The sequence below is a fragment of the Temnothorax longispinosus genome, chromosome 4, assembly GCF_030848805.1.
Source record: "Temnothorax longispinosus isolate EJ_2023e chromosome 4, Tlon_JGU_v1, whole genome shotgun sequence".
In the NCBI taxonomy this organism is placed as follows: domain Eukaryota; kingdom Metazoa; phylum Arthropoda; class Insecta; order Hymenoptera; family Formicidae; genus Temnothorax; species Temnothorax longispinosus.
Window position 1 is genome coordinate 8,170,232 of NC_092361.1, and position 27,452 is coordinate 8,197,683.

General features: G+C 40.1%; 1 pseudogene; it reads left to right on the top strand.

Moving 5' to 3' along the window:
• The first annotated feature begins 17,723 nt into the window (after positions 1-17,723).
• Positions 17,724-24,694, top strand: LOC139811499 (uncharacterized; annotated as a pseudogene).
• Positions 24,695-27,452: the final 2,758 nt, after the last annotated feature.

Genomic DNA, 27,452 nt, shown 5'->3' on the forward strand with positions numbered 1-27,452 from the left:
CGCTGCTTGGCCCCGGACGAGGATCGTCGGGGTCTTCCTCCTCCTCCTCCTCCTCCTCCTCCTCCTCTTCTTCTTCTTCTTCTTCTTCTGCTTCCGCATCTCCTTTAGCTTTTGATAATCCTTTCTCGACTCCGGCGACGTAAATATTTCGTCGGAATCCATGGGAGACACGGAACGTTCGAGGGTAATGCTGAAAAAAGACTTTGTTATCCGTTGCGTTCAGCCGCGAACCTCTGCTTAGCAAAGCAAAAGGTAGCAACTGAATGTGCGTGGTTCTTATCTTTGGATCCAACCACGTACACTTACGTGCTACCTTTCGCTTAATTCGCTAAGCAGAGATTCGCGATTGAACGCAACCATTGACACTCACGCACAAATACACACGCACGCGCGCACACATACGCAAACACAGTCACACGCGCATACCTTTCTTCTTTTTCGAGCGCAGCCTGCGCCGCTCGTTGCACCGCAAAATACGCTCGCCCATCCTCCCGCGCTCGCGCCGCTTGCGTCGCTCACTCCGCCAGCGCCGCCAAGCGCGCTGCTTGCTCCGCTATGGCTGTACGAATTACGGTAAGAAACAATAAAAGTTATTCGTTATGGTAAAACGTGTGTAATTCAAAACAAGCGTGTACATACTTGGCTCCTTTCGAAAAACCGGGCCGTCGCTGTCATTAGTGTAGTCGCTTGAGGCGACATAATCGTCATACCCGAACGAATCAATGCCGCTGTCGCGACTGCTGCTGCTACTGCTGTCCATTTTTTCAATGCGTTGCCGTCGAGCAGCTGGGTTTTCTGGCAATCACTGAAACATAAAAAAAATTATTAAAAAAAAAAACGTTCATTGTCGTGTAATCGTGGCCGCTCTTAGTCGCGATGCGTGTTCCCTCCTTTTTCTCTTCTTTTTCTCTTAACAACGTAACGTAAACATTTTTGGACGGTCCTACCACTCACAAGCGACCAATTTTTTTGTCAGTCAAATATCCTAATAGTCATAGAATATATCAAAGAATTATGGTGCAAAATAAACGACATACCGAAATAATTTAAAAAAAAATAACATTTTTGAGCAGCTCTACCACCCACGAGCGACCCGCTTTTTGTCAGTCAATTATGCTAATAGTCGTAGAATATATCAAAGAATTATGGTGCAAAATGACTGACGTACCGAAATGACTTGAAAAACAAATATATTTTGCACAAGTGGGGGTGGCTGTACCACCCAAAGCGACCTACTTTTTTGGGTCAGTCCCCGGAGCTTTGATCATTGAATAACATTATGAATCACCACAAAAAGTTTCACAAATACCGAAATAATCACGAAAAAATGGAGCTAGCTCACCTACTAGAAGAATGTGTCGATAAAAATGAATTAGATGAATCAACTTTAAATACATTGAAGAAGAAAGATTCGCGTATCGAGTAATATAATTCGTTGAAATTATAGAAAATTATGATTGTTTTTTACATTAACATTGTGTTTATACATATTTGATATTGTGCGTATACTTACATGAATATTGTTTTTCATATATTGATATATTCAATATTGATTTGTGCAAACAATAATCGTCATTCGTAGACAGAAAATGAGACTCTTCTTTCACTGTCATTATATAAAGAATACGAAGAAGCTGTAAGCAGGGGAAAATTAACATACAGGAGTTTTCAATAATATAGGCTGCGTTCCACTTATCGCTCACGACGCTCGCGAGCATCATTTCGTCCCTGTTTAACATTTGACAAACGAGAAAGAAAAGATTCCATGAGCGTTGTGAGCGATAAGTATAACTACGCCACCCATAGCGAAAAGTATGAATTCCGAAGGATATATATGGAGTTACTGCGGCACAATGCTCTTGAAAAATAGACACATTGAAAATAGTATAAGTCTAAAGGATCGTAACGCCCAAAGTGGCAACAGCCCAAAAACCTGTGATTTTTATGAGGTTAAATATATTATTCAAATATTTAATTTAATTATAAATATATGATTATGTCTGTACATTGTTTATATGGTTTTGTAGCAACTTGATGAAATATTTTGTAAATAAAACTTGGATAAATCCCATATCAACCGCAGGTTCTAATTTGCCACTCGATAACAGGCCAGTAAAATGACAAAATTCGGAGGAAATAATACTGACGGCTGAAATTTTTTAAACAGGCTTTTTGTAGGGTACCGTTTAACGTATTAAAAGTCGTCGTGTGTAGACGCTACGTTGCGGGCAGGGGAGAGTCCGAAAAAAAAAAAAACAGTTTTTCGCTAATAACTTTAAAAAATATCAATTTTACGGAAATTTATATAGATAAAAATTGTAACTTACAAAATTCCGCACAATTTCGTTTTTTATTTAAGTGTGTACGAACAAATGGAGCAGAGATGAACATCTTTTCAACACCGGTAGTTTTGCGACGCAAAAAAGGTTTACGTCTCATTATGAAGATAATTGAAATATCTTGAAAAAAAATACACAACATTACTGCCTCCAATCAGTTATTTTCCAAAATGCACTGTACAATGACATTTTGTCATGTTTTTTGCTCTCAACTTGAAGCTATCTTTACCAAAATAGATTCATGCATAATGAATGTATAATGAAAGTAAAAGAGAATAAAATTTTGAACACGATGTACGCGCGATTCCATTTTGGTAAAGATAGCCTGAAGTTGAGAGCAAGAAACGTGAAAAAATATCATTGTACATTGCATTTCGGAAAATAACTGTCTGATTGGTTGGAAACAGTAATGTTAAGAATTTTCTTGAAGATATTTTTATTACTTTTTAAAATGACAAGTATACCTTTTTTGCGTCGCAAAACTACCGTTGTTAAAAAGATATCCATATCTGCTTCATTTGTTCGTACAGACTGAATAAAAACGAAATTGTGCGGAATTTTGTAAGCTACAATTTTTATATCTACATAAATTTCCGTAAAGTTGATATTTTCCAAAGTTATTAGCGAAAAACTGTTTTTTTTTTTTACATTTCGGACCCTCCCCTGCCCGCAACGTAGCGTCTACACACGAGGACTTTTAATACGTTAAACGGTACCCTCTGAAACAAACCTGTTTACAAATTTTTTGCCGTCGGTATTATTTCCTCCAAATCGACAAATTTCGAGTAATTTTACTGGGCTATACATTTGATGAGGACGAATGCTTGCATTTGCAGTAAGTATAGTTACATCTTAGTCTTGTATCGTACAGCCAATTCCGTAATTTAATATTCAACAAAATAATTGTTTTTTTACACAACGACCAAAACTGGTGGGTATGCTGAAAAATGAAATAGAGTATCTGAAACAATCCTTACGAGATAAACGCTTGAAAAGAGCAGCTACAGAGAAACAAAAAAAACTGGCAATAATTGAAAAATGACTAAAAAAATGAAGTAATTTCTTCAGATAACTTGAGATATTTAGTAATTTTTTTATCCAACTCCCAGCATTACGCAGCAAGAGGATAATGATAGGTTCTCTTTTCTACATTTAAATAATATTAGTTTCACAAACGAATTCAAGTATGGAACATTGCAATCGATTAATGAAAATTTGAATAAAAGCGCTTTCATGATAATTAATGTAAAATATAAGAGCATTACGGACAAATTTTAACGACTTAATTGTTTTTATTGAGGGATTGCAAGTTAAACCTCTACTTGTTATCCGCTCGGAACCCATAATGTTCCTTACGCCGCATACTACAATATCCCAGGATATAGCACATACTACAACGAGGGTCATGTGAATGCGGCTGACTGTACTATTGGTACATGTTGAAGATTCTCTAAATCAACAAGTTGAATTTCATACATTTAATGACTTAAAAATAAGAAATAATTATTTCGCCAGATAATAAGAAGTGTGTAAGATTTCTGCAATGTATACACGTCGTGATGTTGATGAAAGACGTTTTTGTTGATATTACAGATACATTTTTACGCGAGAACAGAAATACTAAAAACCATTTTGTCGCAGGAGATTGTTGATATTAATCTGTTGACTTTGGATGTTGTAGTGTGACCGTACGGAGGTGTGATGTTCCCCACGCAACGACCAATGACGATTTTATATTGTAATTTTATGTCACCGACACGGTCGCCACTCGCGTTTTAACCCCTTAAACCGAGAAAGGATCTTAATATTTTAGTGACGGATTTGCCCCACCTGGTTTACGACGACCTCGCTGATTCCTCTCAACCCCTTCATCCTCTGTTTCAGGTTTCCTCTGTGCCGCCGGATCTTGGATCGCCCGCTGGACTCAGCTTCCCGGACCTTCTCTGGACTGCCGCTATGCACTGACGACTTCGCCCCGGACCGTAGCTGGAACGCTTCTTGGATCTCCCCGCACGAATGTGGGATCGCCGATGTGGGATCAGGTAAGTATCAGGATCAGGTAAGTGTCAGGTAAGTATTCAGGATAAGGTATTAACCCGCACTCGAATAATTATTTAAATACTTCTGTTTCAAATAGTAAAATATCCTTTATTTTATTCTATTCCAGATAGTACAAGATTGTATGAAGATGTGAAAAAGATTTAACGCGTCTACCACGGGATCGTTCGACGCCGAGTCTAAGTTCTACCTAAGACGAAGTATTCCTACCGAGGAAAGTTACTATCGACCTGTTCGCTTGACTTTCGAGCGAAGACTTCCTCGATCGGTGGGTTTCGCTCCGGCTCCTGGACTCCCGGCTGCATCCCCACTTGATCATGGCTCCGCCCCATCGAGCACTTCGATCGGCCAGATGTTCCATACACCTGCCAGCCAGATGTGGTCGTTCGCCGCTTCCGCATTCCTGAGTCCATTGTTCGTTCCAGGCAGGTGTTGCCGCGTACAATAGGCTCATTCATTCGATGTAAACATGTTATTCACAGCTTTCGCAAATACATGGATTTCACACTACGCAGTATTCCATTTTCTCGATCCTTCTATTCCTTTCATACTTATTCTTCTCGAATATTCATAACTACGGAATATTATCGGGGAAAAGGGAATCTTGCGTTAACATTGTTTCGATTATTCGCTCGCCCGCTTATTACTCTACGCTATGACGTTGTGGTCTCGCTAGCGATTGTCAAACAATAATTAATTATCGCTCATATATGCTTGTTACTCGATTTGACAATTTTCATTCAACTTTCATTCCTCGATTTTGTTCCATAACTCTCGCGTATTCTATTCTACGTGTCGCCCGTTCTCTCTCCACTCTCGCGGTCCATGCCTCCACCTGATAACGCCGTTCGAATGATCAATCGTTAGTCAAATTGATTTCTCAATGTGGCTTAGGATACATATTTGTCAAAGTTACCATTGCAATTTATCGCCATGTGTCGGCTAGTCCGACCGCGCCTCCGTGGTTACTGTTCCTTTACTTTATTACCATCCGATGTATCATTTGACGTGTGAATCTGTATTCTCTCGGTCGCTCGGATCGCGTGACAATTGATAAATCTGCGATTGACCGTCGATATCGCCAATTTTTGCTTCCTCGCGTTGCGGTTCAGGTTTCGCATGTTTCGCGCGTACTCTCTTATCCAACGACGGTTTATCGATGATACTCGTAATATTCTCACGCCGCTTTGCCGCTCGAATCGTCTCGCTTATCGTCGGATCGCCCGATCGACGGTTCGCCTCGCGTGGTCGCTATTACCCCCAGTTGGGAACCCCTGTCGCGTCTCTCGTCAAACAGGTCAACTTTATTTCGATGTTCGTAGGTCATACCAGCTGATCCGGACTCTGTTGGATCATCGGACCGGTTCTTACGGTTGCCATACCAATCGTTAATGCACTTCGATGGATAACGCGTTTTCTCGCATTTTGTACGGGTGACGGTTTTGCCCCGGATTTTCCCAAAGGTTTGAAAATAAACGTAGCCGTGTTCCTAGGTGTCTCGAAATAAATTTACATCTCGTTGACGGTTTTGCCCCGGTCTCGGGAAAATTGTCAAACTACCCCCATTATTCGCGGATCTCATCGTAATATCGCGCAATCTTACCCGCACGACTATTTTTCGTCATTGCCGTATTGTCAATTTACCCCGACTTCACGACTTCGCGTTGTTCGGTCAATTAATATGGTTTCCCTGAATCGAGCTTACGAGCTCTTAATCAATTTGTCAGATTTTGAATTTATTCGCGTGAATCTACTCGCTTACGTTTATCCATCGATGTAATCTCGTCAATCGTCTTTCGCTTTTCCCCCTTTGCTCCATTACCTGTGTGGAAACGGAATTGTGAGGAAAATGAGGATATATTACGATATATTTTGTCGGGTAAAAGGTTCTTTAATCTCAATGTGTTTCTTACGTCTTATGATTACGTCTCGCAATTGAATCGGTTTAAACTCGTTAAACTTAATTTCTACATTGTATCGCACGCACGCCGCTTGTCATACGTCGATCGTCGCGTTAGCTCCGCAATCGTGAATTTCGAAACCTTTTCCCTTAATCTCTTATTTTCTACTTGATTATTATTCTATATTTGTTTCAACAACACTCGTGAATCTCTAGTCCACTTAATCTATACCTAAAGTCCATTAATATATTGTTCGATTATTATATATTTCTATATTTTCTCTGTAGTAAACACTATTTACATGGTTTTCGTCTTTTCCGAGTTTTTTTTACAATGATTCGCGCACGCACTATAATCGCTCCGCGACTGTCTCCGCGTCCCTCAACGCTGCCCGCATCATGCGCGTTCTCGCCTTGTCGATCTCGTCTGCCGAGCTGCCCCGTCGCTCCTTTCTGACGCCGTCCTTGGGCTGCTTCGGATCTCCGCGTACCTTTGGTCTTCAGCATCGGCTGAGCCAACACCCTGTAGTCCGTAATAGTTGGCAGTTGTCGTTGCTGCGACTGCTGTTCGTGTACGGATGCTGCCGTCGGCTGCAGTAGCAGATGAGTATTTAAATAACTATCTCAATCACACATGAATATCTGCAATTTTTACGGGGATTACGAGGCCAAATACGTCAGCTATATATATCGAAAGGATCCTGTATTGATAACGTATTTTATAAAGGAAATGTAAAGAGTATTAGGGCTTTAAAATATACACAGATTATACCTGATCTGAATGATAAAAAACAAGAACAGACTGATATTTGTAGCGTAGTATTAATTTAAAAAATTAGTCATCTTTAAAATGTCTTGAAAACAACATCTACGATATGACTTACATCGGAATCATGTATCTTTCTTTAGACCGTACAACTTTTGTCTGAAACATTTTTCCATAACTTCCTAATTTTTTTAGATATTTGCCTGGGTCGATAAAATGACTCACTCTGTATTAAAAAAAAATATATATAAATAATTGCTTAAGAGAAAGAAAAAACAATGATACAAGGATATAGATAATTGACTGAAAAAGAAGAAACAATGATATAGACAACCTTAATCGTAGTGAATTAAATATATCTCATTTGATTAATGTTACAAATTGTTGAACCATAGAGACAAACTGACTTTTATATCACAAAGTAGATTGTAATTCAATTTTATGTACAATGAGAATTAAAAACCAGAAAATTCTAATAATTTTGTTCCGAATAAAAGTCATAATGCGTACGAAAAATGTTTTAAATGTTTGCAAGAATGATATTTTATTGAAAATTGAACGAGAGACATTTCCTAATATAAAAATTTACAAAAAGATATTATAGTTTCCTGTCCTCACCATCATACAGGCATATCTTGTTTAGAAGAATTAAATAAACAAAATTAAACAATTTCCATTGGACATTTTACATTTGGTATATTTGGATAAAACTAAACTTAGTACAATAATGAAAAAGAATTAAGTTATGTCAGTTTTTATCATGTACAGAACCAATATTTTTATTAAATAATGTACCCTCTTACATGTACACATATTTTTTACACCTAAATATAAATATTCAAATATTGAATGTTAAATATTAAATAGCTATGCTGACAAACTGTTAAAGAAGTTTTTTATGTTATTATACTGAATATTTATTGTTTGTTGTACAGCTGATATAGCCTTAACAAAAGGCTCGTCCACCAAGGCGGAATGACTTTCACACACGTTTAAATTGCAACTCAATTTATTTTATTGGAAGCGGGCGGTTCGGCGCGTTACAAGCTCGAACACGGCGGTAGCTGCCGTTTACAAAAGACGCGTATAGCGCGGGCTTCGGCAGCGAACTGAGGCCGAGCGCGGTAAGAGCGTATTGACAAATTTAGGCGATCATACCGGACGTGCGTGATCGATACGGCGACCGATTGGATCGGTGTTTTGAGAAGATGCTCGGTGCGCGTGATCTCAGCGATGTAGCTATCGTGGTACAAGGGGGAGGATTGTTGACGAGACTTGCGAATATTGTTCCTAACATGGCGATCCCGAACATACCGCCCGCCTCGAATTGACATTCGAAAATGACAGAAAAAAAATAACAGAAAGCGCATGACTATACAGTTCATTTCCCTTTTTACACTATGTACAGTCGCGGTCATTAATGCCTTCCACCTAAAGTCAGTCGCGTTCGGGGGCAGATAGTAGCTGAACGCGTCGCGTCTAGAGCTATTCGTGCTTCATGATTGTTGGGTCGGTAACGTCGTGGAGCACGGTCAACCGTGTCGTGGAGAGCTGTCAGTCACTGTCAGTTTGACAGCTGTGTGTTTGCGGAAGAGAGGTTAAGAACCACGAGGGATCGTCCAGAAGTATAAGGAGAGTATAAGAAATACAAGAACATGTTAATTATTTGAATGGTAAATAATTATTATACGACAAATTTATATTGATATATATAATTTCAGTTATCGCAGCTGAGGCATTAACAAAAAGATTATTGGCCGTATCGAGCCTTCCAGAGAATCGGAGTCATACGAATAGGAAAAGAAGAAGAAGAAGAAGAAAATTAGCTGGGACCGCTGGGACAGAGAATGGAAGAAAACAACGATGACTATGAGAAAGGTAGAGATGATGGTCAATGGAGGAGGAGATGCAGTAAGATGATTTAATTTATATTATTTAAGAAATTATTACATTATTAGTAATTTCAAAATACGATTGCAGAACACCAGTGGGAAATATCGGCGTCAGACGATCCGCGCTACGCTTGTCATGCGGCATACTCGCCACGGACTCTGATCAGTCTGATCCATCGTCACCATGTGTCCTCGCGGTAATCTCCATCGCTCTTTCGTTGATAAATTCATCGTTCACCATCTACACGAGGAATTTGGGATACACCAAAGTCATGGTAGGCAAATAAATTGCACAGAAATAGGTAGTGAAAATATGTTTTGTTTCCGCAATAAAATCTCGCTCTCTAATGAATTAGCATGCATAAACTGAAGTAGTATTGTGTGTGTAGAACATAACTAATAAGATTAACTTTTGTTTAGAAAATGTTTATAAGTTTTTTGATTGATTTGATATTATAATTGTTAAAAAAGTTCACAAACTAATAATCCTTAAATAGCAAGTGATTATTAATTGTTATCGTTCACGTTGGATAAACATGTGGGCTTTTAATGAAATTATAATTTCTTACAGAGCATCGTCGAGCAAATGGTTCATCACATCTCCGAGGAGAATCCTGAATGGACAGTTGCAGAGAGATCGGCGTGGATTGACAGTCTCCAGGTCTTCGGTTTCAGCAGGGCTATTCAAGTCTTCGGCTTAAATCAATTTAAAAAGAGTTGCGCCAAGATATCGAAAGGCTGTAATTGCGTTCTCGTGAATTATATTTCCCCACACAGCACAGTTTCTAAATCCGAAATTGCTTTCTCTCTGTTTGCATCGTGCCTCGCGCATTGTGCCTCGCGAGCAAATCTCTTTTCTCAAAATAATGTTAAATAAATTGTTAAAATACTGTGAAATACTACTGTTAAATAAATTCTGACAAAAGAAAAAATCTTAAAAAGCGTATTTATTTTCTTAGAAAAATTTCCATGTTACGCAAACTATTTAGTAAAGAAACAGTATAGACTAAACAAAAATTGTATGTATTATTGTTCTTATTTTTGTTTTTATATGGTTAGTGAATAAACTTTATAAAAATGGAGATTTTGTCCTACAATTGATAGAATAAATTACTGCCAAGAACGGATAACATATTTAATATCATTCTATAGTGCGAATAATAAATTTACCAAATAGATTAATATTCATAATCTTATAAATTAAATTAACATTTCGTCAATTTTTTTATCAGTCAAATAAAAAAATACCATTGTTTTTTTTACATATTTATTTCATCCTTGAGAATATGTTTCTTATATCTATGTAAGAAGACATTATAAGCGCTCTTTCTCTCTCTCTCTCTCTCTCTCTCTCTCTCTCTCTTTAATATAATATAATTAATATAATATAACATTTTACTTATACAGATTATTAATATATTAGACTATTAATAAAGTATGTATTACATTTCAGACATATTATCGGATTTTATAAATTGGGAACAAATAAAACAGTTATCGCAGAAACAGCAGTACGCAGTAAGAAGACAGTATCATTGTGGATTCGGAAATATGAAGAAGCAGACTCTAATGCTATAAAAGATCATAGGAAAAATAAATGCAAGGCCAAAAAAAACTACAGCTCATTAAGATGAAGAAATCGTCCAGTTGGTTGACGCAAATTCCTTCAATCCTGCTGCAACAGTTTTACAAAACGATAAATATCCAATCTCGGAAAGAACAGTGAGACGTCGCTTGAAACCAGCTAAAGTTCGTTCGCATATACCAGCGAAAAAAATTGCACTCACAGAAAATCATCGAAATCGAAGAGTGCAATTTGCTAATCGGTACTTAAATACTCCACAAGAAGAATGGAAATATGGATGGACAAAAAAGTATTTTCTTCGAGTGAAGATGGAAGATACAGAGTGTGGCGACCGGACAGAGAACGCCTGAATCCAAAATACGTGCTCCTCTGTCAAAATAGTGGAAGAATTACATTAGGATTTTGGGGGAGCATGACATCCTTAGGATTAATGGATATTGTAGAAATTACACCACACATGAATGCAGAAGAATATGTGGGAATTTTGGAGGAAGTCCTGAAACCTTCTGCCAGACGAATATTTCCTGAAGAACAATACTCGATAATTAAGATCGTGCAAGACAATAGTGCTGTGCACACTTCAAGAATAGTCCGAAGATGGTTTGAAGCGAATCCCGATTTTTAACCAATACCATGGCCTGCAAAATCATCCGATCTAAATCCAATCGAGAACGTTTGAGGCAGAATGCAAACATCATGGATAGCTGGTGAATTGAGAACTAAAGAAGCATTAAGGAATCATGTTCAACAAGTATGGAACGAGTTAACATTGAATGTTGTTTTTACGCAAAATTTAGTGACTTCAATATATATATCAAGACTGCTGCAATTGATCATCAAAAATGATGAATTGTGGCATCCTACTATCCGTGATAGCGACGAGCAGTATAGCACCATCCATTTGAGCTATTCCTGTGATCATGTTTTTGATGTAATCGGCACGACCCGGGCAATCTGTATGTCAAAATTTTCCATTAGTTCAAAGTAGTCAGTTAGCTCTTATTTGCAAGGTCATAGTCAATCATCCTGTAAACAAAAGAAATACCTTTGGTAACAGCTGTTGTTAGAGTGGTTTTGCCATGATAATTAATAGTTCCAAGAACTTCTTCTAATAAAGTATAATTTCTGAAAAAGAGAAAAAATTCTAATATTAAATTATTATTATTATTATCACTTTTAAATTGTTATAAAATTCATACTTACCAGTATGGAATCCAGAATCCATCTTTGTCGATGACCATTTGAAGTCGTCTCGACATTGAATTCACTAAATTTTGCGTATAATCAGCATTCAATGCCAACTCGTTCCATACTTGATGAACATGATTTCTTAATGCTTCTCTAGTTCTCAATTCACCAGCTATCCATGATTTTTGCATTCTGCCCCATACGTTCTCGATTGGATTTAGATCAGGTGATTTTGCAGGCCATGGTATTGGTTGAAAATCGGGATTCGCTTCAAACCATCTTCGGACCATTCTTGAAGTGTGCACAGCACTATTGTCTTGCACGATCTTAATTATTGGGTATTGTTCTTCAGGAAATATTCGTCTGGCAGAAGGTTTCAGGACGTCCTCCAAAATTCCTACATATTCTTCTGCATTCATGTGTGGTGTAATTTCTACAATATCCATTAATCCTAAGGATGTCATGCTCCCCCAAAATCCTAATGTAATTCTTCCACTATTTTGATTGGGGAGCACGTATTTTGGATTCAGGCGTTCTCCGTCCGGTCGCCACACTCTGTATCTTCCATCTTCACTCGAAGAAAATACTTTTTCGTCCATCCATATTCCATTCTTCTTGCGGAGTATTTAAGTACTGATTAGCAAATTGCACTCTTTGATTTCGATGATTTTCTGTGAGTGCAATTTTTTTCGCTGGTATATGCGAACGAACTTTAGCTGCTTTCAAGCGACGTCTCACTGTTCTTTCCGAGATTGGATAATTATCGTTTTGTAAAACTGTTGCAGCAGGATTGAAGGGATTTGCGTCAACCAACTGGACGATTTCTTCATCTTGATGAGCTGTAGTTTTTTTTGGTCTTGCATTATTTTTCCTATGATCTTTTAACACATTAGAGCCTGCTTCTTCATATTTCCGAATCCACAATGATACTGTCTTCTTACTGCATCCTACTGTTTCTGCGATAACTGTTCTATTTGTCCCTGATTGATAAAGTCCGATAATACGTCCCCTATCTGCTTCCGATAAATTAGCGTAAATATTACGTTGCATCCTGATCCGTAGGGCCGACCATGATTAAACAAATTAATAACTGTTTCACACATGTTAACAAATGAATATATATATAACCGCGCGTAAAACAAACATATATACCTACACCTAATAATATAAATATATTTACGAAATATGATGCACTTTTGATTAATAGTCTAATATATTAATAATCTGTATAAGTAAAATATTATATTATATTAGAGAGAGAGAGAAAGAGAGAGAGAGAGAAGAGAGAGAGAGAGAGAGAGAGAGAGCACTTATATTTTTATATTTAATAGATCTCTGTAATGCTAGTAACTTATTTTAATGTCTTCTTACATAGATATAAGAAACATATTCTCAAGGATGAAATAAATATGTAAAAAAAACGATAGTATTTTTTTGTTTGACTAATAAAAAAGTTGACTAAATGTTAATTTAATTTATGAGAAATCTATTTGGTAAATTATTATTCGCACTGTAGAATAATATTAAATATGTTATCCATTCTTGGCAGTAATTTATTCTATCAATTGTAGGACAAAATCTCCATTTTTATAAAGTTTATTCACGAACCATATAAAAACAAAAATAAGAACAATAATACATACAATTTTTGTTTGGTCTATACTGTTTCTTTACTAAATAGTTTGCGTAACATGGAAATTTTTCTAAAAAAATAAATACGCTTTTTAAGATTTTTTCTTTTGTCAGAATTTATTTAACAGTAGTATTTCACAGTATTTTAACAATTTATTTAACATTATTTTGAGAAAAGAGATTTGCTCGCGAGGCACGATGCGCGAGGCACGATGCAAACAGAGAGAAAGCAATTTCGGATTTAGAAACTGTGCTGTGTGGGGAAATATAATTCACGAGAACGCAATTACAGCCTTTCGATATCTTGGCGCAACTCTTTTTAAATTGATTTAAGCCGAAGACTTGAATAGCCCTGCTGAAACCGAAGACCTGGAGACTGTCAATCCACGCCGATCTCTCTGCAGCTGTCCATTCAGGATTCTCCTCGGAGATGTGATGAACCATTTGCTCGACGATGCTCTGTAAGAAATTATAATTTCATTAAAAGCCCACATGTTTATCCAACGTGAACGATAACAATTATAATCACTTGCTATTTAAGGATTATTAGTTTGTGAACTTTTTTAACAATTATAATATCAAATCAATCAAAAAACTTATAAACATTTTCTAAACAAAAGTTAATCTTATTAGTTATGTTCTACACACACAATACTACTTCAGTTTATGCATGCTAATTCATTAGAGAGCGAGATTTTATTGCGGAAACAAAACATTTTCACTACCTATTTCTGTGCAATTTATTTGCCTACCATGACTTTGGTGTATCCCAAATTCTTCGTGTAGATGGTGAACGATGAATTTATCAACGAAAGAGCGATGGAGATTACCGCGAGGACACATGGTGACGATGGATCAGACTGATCAGAGTCCGTGGCGAGTATGCCGCATGACAAGCGTAGCGCGGATCGTCTGACGCCGATATTTCCCACTGGTGTTCTGCAATCGTATTTTGAAATTACTAATAATGTAATAATTTCTTAAATAATATAAATTAAATCATCTTACTGCATCTCCCCTCCTCCATTGACCATCATCTCTACCTTTCTCATAGTCATCGTTGTTTTCTTCCATTCTCTGTCCCAGCGATCCCAGCTAATTTTCTTCTTCTTCTTCTTCTTTTCCTATTCGTATGACTCCGATTCTCTGGAAGGCTCGATACGGCCAATAATCTTTTTGTTAATGCCTCAGCTGCGATAACTGAAATTATATATATTAATATAAATTTGTCGTATAATAATTATTTACCATTCAAATAATTAACATGTTCTTGTATTTCTTATACTCTCCTTATACTTCTGGACGATCCCTCGTGGTTCTTAACCTCTCTTCCGCAAACACACAGCTGTCAAACTGTCAGTGACTGACAGCTCTCCACGACACGGTTGACCGTGCTCCACGACGTTACCGACCCAACAATCATGAAGCACGAATAGCGCTAGACGCGACGCGTTCCGCTACTATTTGCCCCCGAACGCGACTGACTTTAGGTGGAAAGCATTAATGACCGCGAACTGTACATACAAGAGGTAGGCGTTATTTAGCGGTGCCGCCCGCCGTAGCGGACTCACGCGACTCGGCTGTATTGATTTCAACGGGAAGAAAGCTTAACGATCGGCCTTTTGTATTCAGAACGGCTTGTCTTGACGGTGACCACACGGGTTAAGCCGTCATCGCCTGGATGGCAGGCTGTGATGCGACCGAGCTCCCAGTGGCTCGGAGAGGCCAAGGGGTTGCGTAGTAGCACGATCTGGCCGACTCGCGCGAGCCGCTGTGCGACACGCCACTTCGGGCGCTGCTGAAGGGTGAGCAAGTAGTCGCTTGACCAGCGCCTCCAAAAAACCTCGGTTAACCGTTGGATCATTTGCCAACGAGAAAGCCTGTTCTCGTTGAGTTTGAGCACGCTGGGCTCGGGCGGTGAAATAAGAGCGGCGCCGACGAGGAAATGACCAGGCGTCAAGGCTTAATAATCGTCGATACCGTCGGAAACGGGTGCAATGGGGCGCGAATTTAGGCAAGCCTCAATCCGGCAGAGAAGCGTGGTCATTTCCTCGAAAGTAAAAGTATGGAGGCCGACAGAGCGTTTCAAATGATGTTTCATACTTTTGACGACAGCTTCCCAGAGGCCGCCGAAATGCGGCGCAGCTGGGGGCACAAAATGCCAGGCGGTTTGGTCGGTGGCGAGTAGATTTATGAAGTTCGGATCGCGAATCGCTTTCGCGTAGGCTGCGGATAGTTCGCGGTCGGCACCTTGAAAGGTGGTTCCGTTGTCGGAGTACATAGAGTGCGGTAGTCCGCGGCGGGAGACGAAACGTTGGTAGGCTGCTAGAAAGGCAGAGGAGCTGTAATCGCTAACGAGCTCTAAATGAACAGCCTTTGTCGTTAGACAGACAAATAAAGCGACGTATGATTTCTTAGATTGGTGCCCGCGTCCGGGCGCGGTTCGCGTTGCGATCGGACCTGCATAATCGACACCGGTATGAGCAAATGCCTTAGCCACGCGGTTAACTCTAGCATCGGGTAGATCACCCATGAGCTCGAACGGTATCTCGGCGCGTTCTCGCACGCAGCGGACGCACTTGTGTAGCACGGAGCGAACCACATAGTGCGCTCTGTAGTTTTCGGTGTCTACGTGTATTAATACCTTGAATTCGATGTCCACGTGTCCCAGGTTGCCGATGACGGGATCCAGATAGTGCGCTTCATAGCTTTCGGTGTCCAGGTGTAATCGTACGTTGAATTCGATGTCTAGATGTCCCAGGTTGCCGATGACAAGGTCCACATAGTGCGCTCCGTAGTTTTCGGTGTCTACGTGTATTAATACTTTGAATTCGATGTCCACGTGTCCCAGGTTGCCGATGACGGGATCCAGATAATGCGCTTCATAGTTTTCGGTGTCCAGGTGTAATCGTACGTTGAATTCGATGTCTACGTGTCCCAGGTTGCCGATGACGAGGTCCACATAGTGCGCTCCGTAGTTTTCGGTGTCTACGTGTATTAATACCTTGAATTCGATGTCCACGTGTCCCAGGTTGCCGATGACAAGATCCAGATAATGCGCTTCATAGTTTTCGGTGTCCAGGTGTAATCGTACGTTGAATTCGATGTCTAAGTGTCCTAGGTTGCCGATGACGAGGTCCACATAGTGCGCTCCGGTGTCGGTGTCTACGTGCATTAATATCTTGAAATTGATGTCTAGGTGTCTCAGGTTGTTGATGACGAGGTCCACATAGTGCGCTTTGTAGTTTTTGGTGTCTAGGTGTATTAATAACTTTAAATCTGAATGTAGGACACATAGATATCGAATTCGAGGTATTAATACACGTAGACACCGAAAACTACGGAGCGCACTATGTGGACCTCGTCATCGGAAACGTGGGACACCTAGACATCGAATTCAACGTATTATTATACCTGGACACCGAAAACTATAGAGCGCACTATCTGGAACCCGACATCAGCAACCTGGAACACGTGGACATCGAATTGAAGGTATTAATACACCTGGATACCGAAAACTATGAAGCACACTATGTGAACCTCGTCATCGGCAACCTGGGACACCTAGACATCGAATTCAAGCTTGATTCATAAGAATCGATTTAAAAATTCCCTAGCGGCAGAATCAAGAGACACGGTAGTGTCTCGCGCCAAGTACACGCGGAGCGAGACCGACCGTGACTTTTTTACGCGACGCGCGACGGGTTGCGAGTACCCGAGATGTTGAGATCTCAATAACGAGTGAACGGATCAAGTTCTAAGTAGGCTTGATCGATAGCTTGGGGTCCAATTAGGGGGGGGGGGGTTTCTCTTATAATATCCCGCTCCGTGCCCTACGAGCGGAGATATTGCGACGCAAAGTCCAAATGTGAAAATTTTTTATTAAAATACTTCTTCTTCTATCTACTTCTAACGCCGACGTCTTATATGACACTACAAAAAGGCGTGATATCCGTACAAAATTACCTTTTTCAAAAAAAAGGTAAAAAAATGCGCCAAGTACACGCATAGTAGTATATATGTATTATGTTGTTACCTCGAAAAAAACAAAGTGGTAGTATTATACCTCGAAATAACACCCTGTACATATTGTTTATACAATGCGTAATACTGCAAAAAGGCGTGATATCTATACAAAATTACCTTTTTTAAAAAAAAGGTAAAGAAAGGCGCCAAGTACACGCATAGTAGTGTATATGTTGTTACCTCAAAAAAAAAAAAAACAGTGGTAGTATTATACCTTAAAAAAATCTAAGTAACAAGTGGTAGACGAAATCTTTGTATCTTGAAAAAGCATCGAAAGGCTTCGTGTTGCTTGCGTCACCGCTCTATGTATTGTATGCGAAGGCATCTGCTTACAGGGATGCTTATGGTATATAATTCGTAAACGTTGTATATTTATGTGACGGTTTTATGAGATAAAATTTCTTATAGCTGTTATTTTTGAAAATATCTTGTAGATAGTACATTGCTGGTCACAGAGAGTGGAAGGTGACGAAGACGAAGCGAGACGCGCGAACAATCGTGACGGTTTACGAGAGTCTGACTCGGATACTGAAAATCAATCGGAAAGTATCGTGGAAGAAATGCCCGTGCGTAAGAAAAGACATCACGGATTGTATCCCGAGAAGCTAGGCGAGAAGCGAGAAACGGTCTAAACTATTGCAGCGACATCCGTTGCGCGTAAAAATAGTTATTACGCTATGCACATGCATTTGTCACATTTATGGTCAGGCAGATTTAATTATGGTGATAATATGATGCTTAATGTAACGATATAGGTAAGTTTTACACCATAATCGCATTAATCGCATCACCCTACGGGAAGATAACTGTATAACGAAGCTGAACCGTTTATGATTCCAGGATTACGCGACTGTCGCGATAACGATGCTGTGGTGGTATTTTAACCGTACCAAGTTGCCCCTTACGTATACTTGTTCAATATGTTGACTATTCTCGTGACTGTGCTCGAGTTGGCAGACTTTCCTCCAATTTTTTGGATATTTGATGCTCATTCCTTGTGGCGCGCCAGTACACAGTTCCTTTAACGATATTGTTACATAGGTAATTACACGCATGCACACACACACACACGTGTGCAGCTACGATAATAAAAGAACTAACGTATAATTATTTATTCAACGTAGATGTGTGTAATTCCGTAATTCAACCAACTTAATTACATTTATATATAATATGAAGTATAGTTAATATAAATTGAACTTTATTTTACAATCTCTTACGAATCGTCGAGTGTTCTTCGATAGGACTTCTTTAATAGAGCTGCGATTACACACATACGATAAATAAAATTAACATTATTATAAAAGAACAACATGGATTTGTACCGGGACGCTCGACAACGACAAATCTTGTTGATCGCTATGATTTTTTAACTTCTGCTGTTGAGAGTGGATCCCAGGTTGACTCAGTTTATACCGATTTTAGAAAAGCCTTTGACTCAGTTAATCGTACAATATGTGACGTGACAAGTCGCGTCTCCTTCCCGGACGGGCTCGGCCGAGGGGAATTCGGGGATGCCTCCTCGTTAGAGCGAGAGGGGGGGGCGGTTGCGTATATTAATTGGTCTAATTAGATATTAAGTTTTTAAGAGATTGCCGGTGGTGACCGGAGTCAACGTGTAACGGCCAGGAGCCGCAACGAGGAAGGGCAGAGGATTAAGGAGACGGCCAAGGGACATGGCGAGAAGTCGGATCGCCCGGACCTCCCCGCAAGTGCGTGAGCGTCGCCGGCCGGAATACACCACGCACTCGGTCGCAACAGCGGCATTATAACGATCTGGAGGACCCCGGGTCACCCCCGAGTGAAATGCCAGTCGGACTAGGGTGCCGAGGAGCGGCCCAGGGAAAGGAACAGCCCTGGGGCCGTCACCCCGAGGGAATGCCGGTGGACGGGGCCGAGGCCCGGCCAGCCTGACCCCGAACGCCGACTCGATCATCGCGGCCCGGACAGCCGGTTGCATCGAAAAGCCCGCGCCGAATCGGAGGTGATAGCAGCGGCGCCGCCGGAAAGGGAGGCGCGCGAGAAGCTGAGGCGCCGACGAGAGCGCCCTGGAATTGGAGTGGCGCCCCCGGAAGGAGCGGCGCACGTGCGGCCCAGGCGCAGGAAGCGCTAGGATCGGCAATCCGGTCGAGCGACACGCTACAGCGCAGGCGCGGGGAACCGGCGCGATCCCGGCAGGCTGTCGTTTCCGAGACTGTCGTGCCGGCTAACTAGAAGGAAGCATCTCCCGGAGTTCGAGCTGCCCGGACTATCGAAGGGACGACGCATTGTAAGGTCACCACTCTGGCGTCCCCGTGTTAAGACAAAGAGGGTTCGCTCGAGGCATCGGCCCATGGCACACGTTGGTTACCTGAGTGCCGCAGGATACCTGTGGACAGCGAGGTCAGGGCGTGCATTATTCTGCGCTCGCAGTAAAGTAGAGTCGGGTGGAAATCGTGCCAGGGCCTTGCCGAGAGTGAGCTCTCTAATGCGTAGAGACCAAGTGCCCTCCCCGCGAGCACCGCCACGGCCGACAGTCGCGTGGCGTTGAAATGTGTGAATCGAGTAATCGTGTCGCGTTTATGTAGCGTCTCGTCGAATAATGTAAGTCATCGTATCGCGTTATTCGTAATCGTGTCGCGTTTCATAGTGATAGAGTTTATGTGCGTAATCGTGTCGCGTTTCATTGTGATAGAGTTATGTTCGTAATCGTGTCGCGTTTGGCCATATTATTTATCGTATCGTGTCGCGTCCTGGCCCTATTGAGAGTGATGCCTTGCGTGGCGGTAACGGGAGCGAGTGGTGCGGGTAACGGCGAGCCGCGAGTGGTCATGTAATTTGAAGGGCACTCGCCCTCGTTTTGAGTAACGTATCCGGGCCTTCGAGGACGGCGAATATTGTGTTTGGCGAGACGAAAAGATCGACGGGATCGGCGCGGGGCCGCGGAATCTCCGTGCTTGCGAGAGAAGTCGGGATTCGCGTGGCAAGCCGCGGGATCGTCCGCGATACGTGTCCTTATTTCGTGTTCGGGGGCAATCGCCGGCCAGCGTGGTCGACTCGGCGAGATCGCCCATAATTTGGGGTCGTGCGGAATCGAGGTGGCCCGGGTGCGCGTTGAAGAAGCAACCGAAGGCGGTTCGTCGGCCTCGTGGCGTAAGTTCATTGTGAGTTTGAAGTCAGGTACCGCGATACCTGAATCGTAATTGTTTCGTATATCAAGCTTTCGTGTGTTCGTCTGCGTTATATGTTGCGTTACAGCGTGAAAGATTCGACATTACCGCGTGCACTTATTGCGTTGCGGCATTCGTGCGTCAGCCTATCCGACATTTTTGCGGTAATATGAGAAACTCAGACCGATTATATTAATATTATCTGACCAAATATATTTTGTTATTATTATTTATTTTCTTGTGAGTGTGATTAATTGCGTGACGCCTCTCTCCGAATTCCCTGAAAGAGCCCTACGCCCTGAGGTATTGCCGGGAATATCGCGTCAGACATATTAGTGTACGGTGGTGCGATCCGTCGCACCTGGCGCCCAATCTTTTGGTGTCGGAATTAGTTGTGCGTGCTGCCAATCCTCGATAGCCCTCCACCGGATTGCGAGACCGGGGGAAAAAGCGTCGCAAATATTAATGTGTAAACTTCGATCTGTAGGGTTCGCGGAGGTTCTCTTTTGCGTTGGATATCCTGCTTCCTGTCAAACGGGTCTCTCGAGTCGTAAAGTTTGATAATAGCTTCTCCGGAAGTATAAATGTTTTGTCTGGAGTGCCCCGCAGGGCTCGCACATCTTGGCCCTCTTTTATTTGTTTTATTTATTAATGACATAGCTGCTTTTATTAAATTCTGCTTTTTCTTACTGTATGCCGATGACCTTAAATTATACCGCCAAATTAATGGACCTGTTGTGATGCGCTTTGATTACAACATGACTTTATTTCAACTTGAGGCCTGGTGGTGTAGGAGCAACTGTCTTCGGCTTAACGTCTCTAAATGTTTTGTTACACACTTTTCTCGTAGACGTAACTCATATTTATATAACTGTATTCTTGATGGTTTTTACCTCTCTGTCAGCAGTGCGCGAAGCTCGAGATCTCGGGGTCTTGTTCGGTGCGGACTTATTATTTGATACACATATACGATCGATAGTTTCATCTGCTTATAGAACGCTTGGATTCATCCTCCGATGGGGTATATTTTTTAAGAATATAACCATTTTAAAATTATTATACCGTACGTTAGTTCGCCCCAAGTTGGAGTACCGTTCCATAGTTTGGTCTCCGTATTTCGAATGTCGTCACAATTATCGATTGAACGTGTGCGGCACAAATTCCTGCGTATGGCTGCTTATCGGCTAGGTAATCCCATGTCGCGTACTTGCCATGAATACTGCGCTATATTGGATAGATAAAATCTGCTATCGTTAGAAAATAGGAGACTAACCTTTGATTTTACGTTTATTTTTAAGCTTCTTAATCACTCTATTGATTGTCCGGATTTGTTGGAACGTCTATCTATTTTAACATCCCGACTAGAGAATTAAGACGGTACTCCATCTTCCACCTCGAGTATCACCGTACTTTGTATAGCGCAAATTCGTGTGTAAATAGGCTAATAATATCTGCGAGTAATTTCTCCAATAGGGTTGACTTTTTTGGTGGCTCTGTGTCAACTTTTTGACAAAAACTTTCTCGTCTACTCTTTTGTAACCGGAATTTCTCCATATTGTGTTGTAAAATTTTTATTTTATCTTATTGTTCTTGTTTTTTTCTTTTCTCTTGTACGCTAAAGGGTTTATTACCCGTTGATAAAGTCTATTATTATTATTATTAATAAAATTAAATAATTACATTTTTATTTATATTTTACAGGTTTATGATCGCAGATTATTGCCGTTACCTGAAAAGATATTGCGACGAATCATTTCTAGATATCTATCGTCGTAGGCGGTAATTCCTTTTTTTCTTTTTTTTTTCATATTGCATAACGATAATCTATGTCTGGGCCTTGGTAAATATAATATGGGCGAATAAAATGAGCTTGACCAAGCGGTATCTGAAATACGTGCCGGCAGATAACGCAAACGTAATAACGAGCCCTCGGTGCAACGTCGTCTTCGTGTAAAGCTGGACGGTCGGGAAGGTAGAATCGTGGCGGCTGCTGCTGCTGCTGCTGCTGCTGCTACTGCTGCTGCCGCCGCTGCGTGCGAACACGTATATACATTTGGGACCTGCGGCTCGGAGAGAAGGTAAATTGAAAGGACGTAAGATGCTTTGTGATACGATTTGTCTTTATATAATTATTTTTTAAGTAATATATATAATTTATAAGCACATATTTTTACAGAAATATCCTATAAAATGTGATACGGTTGAAAGCATAATAACAGGCGGGAGCGGACGAGTTGTTTCATTACAAGTTGACTCCACATGTAAAGTTCTTGGATGTCACGGAGTGGTAAATTCCATACGACTGTTTTATCTACTGTCTGAAGATATAGTAAAAGATAGATTTACGAAAAGATTCGAAGAAAGAAAGACGAAAGGCTCATAAGTGAGTTTTAGCAAAAAAGATATTTTTAATTTATCTAAATAGAATAAGATTTAAATACATATTTCTTTGCCTCGTCAATAGGGAAGGAAATGACGCAGACGGAAAGAGCTATCAAATGCACCATACCTACGACAGACGAGATAAGACGTTTTTACCTATTGTTAAAATCTCTGGCAAAGCGAAAGGACTTGATTAAGTTATATATATAGGCAAAGGAAACGCGAACTCAGAGTTAGTAACAGCTTTTATATAAGACAAATTAAAAATCACCCGAAATTTTTTGCTATATTTTATTTTGTCCTTTTTGTACAGTTATGCGTGTTGGAGTCAATAACAATTCGAGATCGAGTTGCATTCTTTGTACGTGGAAGAGAAAGATTCCCAAGTAAAATGCTTGCGTTCAATAGCGGCGCATAATGGCCATCGTACACAGATCTGTTCGAGCTGTCTGTTTTAGCTCCGACAATTTGGCATTGGCTATACCGTTAACGGAGATTTTGTCTGAAATTATGGAACAGGTAGAGTGTCTTATGAAATATGTGTTCTTGATAAGTAATGGATACATATTACACAGAGAGACGTAGTAACAAATGTGACAATTTTTAGGGCCAACGCTGTCGTACTTACGCACAGTGCAGTGCGGTTGTATGCCTTGATGACGCGCGGTAACGATTCGTGCCGGCCGGTGACAGACATATCTGATTGTTGGTTCCAAGGACGGAAAAATGCTTATTGTCGATGCATTGCATCTGGGGATATCTTGGAACAAGTAGTGCCGGCGCACTCCAAAGAGCTTTGGACCGTGACACATTATTTCCGGACTTGGTAATATTTTTGAACAAAAATATTTGAAAAATTGTTATTAAATTGAAACTTATTACAATACGTTTTAGTGCGAATAGAAAGGCATTGCCAGCGGTGGTGGTGATCGAACGGTTAAATTTTGGAATTTTCAACTTATTCACGATTCTATAACAATCGGATAAAAGCTCAAGTTCTATCTGTCTTGCACGTAAGGACACGCTTAAGCTTGAAGAAAGCGTCCTGTGCGTCAGATCAAGTCCGAATAATAGATTTGTGGCTGTTTCTCTATCGGACTGTATTACTATTGAAATCTTCTTTTTCGACACATCATAGATACCGCAGTTATTTTGAGATACATTATTACATTATCTGGAATGTTATCTTTTATCGTTTTATATTTTTATTACAGTTGTTTGTGTCGCTTTACGGGCGCACAAGCTACGACCGGGGTACTGTGCATGGATATATCCAGCGACTCCACGCGCTCATCAGCCACCGCGGTTCTGCTGATCGCAACGTCAAGATCTGGGGTTTGGATTTCGGTGATTGCCACAAGTCTTTGTTCGCGCACGATGACTCTCTGTCCACGCGGGTCTCATCTGCTCTCATTCGTGCCTGGAACTCACACGCTACTTCTTTACACCTCTGGTATAAAGACCTGGGCAGGATTGAACAATATGGGATGGCTGATATATTTCAAAACATCACCACGCTACGAGTACTGTATTTCATTGAATATTTTGTAATACCGCGTGTTAAATCGGTGATTACGATACTTTTATGATTTTTTAAGGGACACGCTGGATCAAGTTGGAGTTGTTGCGTTTCAGCGAACCGCGGGGTTTTCGTCGCGTCGTGCGGTTCCGATAGAGTGCGTAGTCAGACTGTACGAGAAGAAGACTATATAACGAACCTTTATTATTACAAGACGAAGCGGAAAAAGAAAGGGAACGACGCGGGAGAACGAATTAGTTATACCGGGTCAAAAGCACTGCGGTATATTAGGACAGAAACAACAGAGGCGCGTTACCTTCCAGAAAGACCGTTAACAGTGAGAAAGCTGTAAGTTGAATATTATTAAACTATATACAATTTGCAACACAGGGAATTAAAATCTCTTTGTTTTACTACGACTTTCTTATCAGGCTGAGCTGATAATATACTCTGGAATGCTTGGAAATGTGCAACCAATGTGAGATGGAATTAAGTAAAGCTCTGTTTCTGCTTCTGACACAAAGCGCCGCGCCTCTTTCTCTACTGGGAGATGCAGGCTTCTATATACGAATGCACGAGAACGGAAGATTTTCTAGTGGAAACTTTTACAAACGAGTTAGGGCGAGGTATATGAATCTGAAAATGTGACGAAGCACGCAATAACGTTTCGTATAAGAATGAATACGTAACTAGAACGTTGCATTGTTTCAGTGAATTGGAGGAGACGTTACCGCCGCGCATTGTTACCATATTTTGCCGCCTGTGATATTCTTAAGAGACTCCCTAATTTGTTAAAAAATGATTGTCAAGTTGAGCTATTACACAATTTAAAAGTTTATTGTATTGGAAATATATGTGAGTTTTCTTTTCGTTTGCATTATTATATGCTGATTTGAGTTATGGGAATAACAAAGTTTATTTACATATATATATATATATAGTTTGGTTGAAGAACAGTTATTTTGTGATACGCTGAGCGCTGTACGATATACGTATAGCGCGCTGTATATCTATATAGAAAAATGTGTGTCTGCACACAAAAAAAAATATTCTGCAGTTTAGCGGTTCCTGGTTCATGCTAGAGGATTTTCCTCTGAAATAGGGCCTTAAGAAGATGTTTTAAACTGTAGAGGAATATCCTCTAATCATGAGACTCTAGATTCAAGATTGTGCAGTCCTCTTAATATTAGAGGACATTGATTTCCGATATTCACCCGAAATAAATAAAAAAAATTATTTATTTTGAAATTTTATTACTATTTTATAACTAAATTTGTTTCTTAAGATGTAGTCTATGATTATAAATATTTTCTTGTATTGGAAAAAACACTTACCTTGGTGGGATCGAACTCGGGACCTCTGGATCGTGAGCCAACTGCCTTACATGGTAGACCACTTCTTAATTTGATGTAAGTGTTATATATTGTCTACATAACCAGCGCAAATATATAATTTTCCAAAAATCATCTTAATAAACAAATTCAGTTTAAAAAGAGTAATAAAATTTTGAATTGAATATAAGATATATGATATAATATTTCTTAATGTCGGGTGAATGTCAGAAACCAGTGCCGGCTTATTATGAAATTTTGTGTTCGTAAATATATTTATGAAAATAGTATGTTTATAAAGTTAAAACGTTAAAACATTCTTATCAAATCCTTACAAGGGCCTCAATAGACAAAAATAAGAAAACGTTTCTTATGGCATCCCTAATATATAACTAATGATCGAGGACTTATGTTATATAAGGCCATTCTTAATAAAGCCCCTTGCACAATACCAGGCAACAGGCAATAGGAACAGGGAATAAAAATCAGAAATCAATGTATAAATGCAGAATAAACAGTGACACAGGCAATAGACACAGGAGTTTCCGTCACGTTGGAAATTATGTGTCTATTGCCTGTTGCCAACAAATCATAACATTCGAATATTTTAGGTTGTAATTAACAATTTTTTATTATTTCCTGTTCCTATTGCCTGTTGCCTGGCATTGTGCAAGGGGCTGAACTTTCTACACGGGCGTCTCGTGTGGTAGCGTACGCATCGCGTAGCTAATAAGACGATCGTCTTTTAACTTTAACGCGCGCGCCGCAAATATCTAGCATATCCTCTTATTTTAAGAGGCTAATAGTAAAATTTACTGTAGAGGAATTTACTCTTGATTATAGCTTACGCATCCACTCATTTATAAAGTAATACGTATTACTTAAAGAAGGATATTCTTCATGTAAGATTTTTTGCTTAGAGGAACTGCTAAGAGGAATTCCCCACTTATCGGCAGAATATTTTTTTTTGGGTGTGTTTCACGTGCTGCGTGCATGATGATGCATTTTTTTGAGTTGATTAAATTAAAATCTCAAAATTTAAATTTTTCTCTCACTGTCTTTCACCCTTCGCCAACATCTTTCTCTTCATTAATCAGAAACTTTTCAAGTTTAAGGTCGCAGTCGGAATTCATTGAATTTGTAAAATTAACTTTTCTCTACGACACCCTGTATATCTTGAATATACACGTATGAGAATATCTTCGACTTGTGTTTTACTTAATGTTTTGCGAATAGCAACGTGTAATATCCGTTAATAATGGTCGTTGTCATTAGTAACTAGTAGCACGCGCACTATAGTCAGTCGAGAGTCAGGGCAGAGCAAAAGCGGCGTTAATTTATCTTTAGTATGTTTTCTGGGCATCCTATTATCTGTTTCATCGCAACCTCAACAGTTATCTGATATGATGGTACGTGCGACGCGCATCTTTGCAAGGAACGGGAAGGAATCAAACGTCTTCGGAGACGCCACCAAGAATGTCGAGAACGTAAGAAGAAAATCAGAAGAAACAAGCGGGAGAAGGCTGTATAAAGAGAGCGATCGTGAACTTGTTGATCTTATCGACGACATAATGAATTTTGTTTTCTTTTATTTTTATATCAGCATTTTATTATCGCGTAATACTTGACGTAATAAAAATCGATATACTAAAGATACGATACATATATAAGAGATATATAAAAAT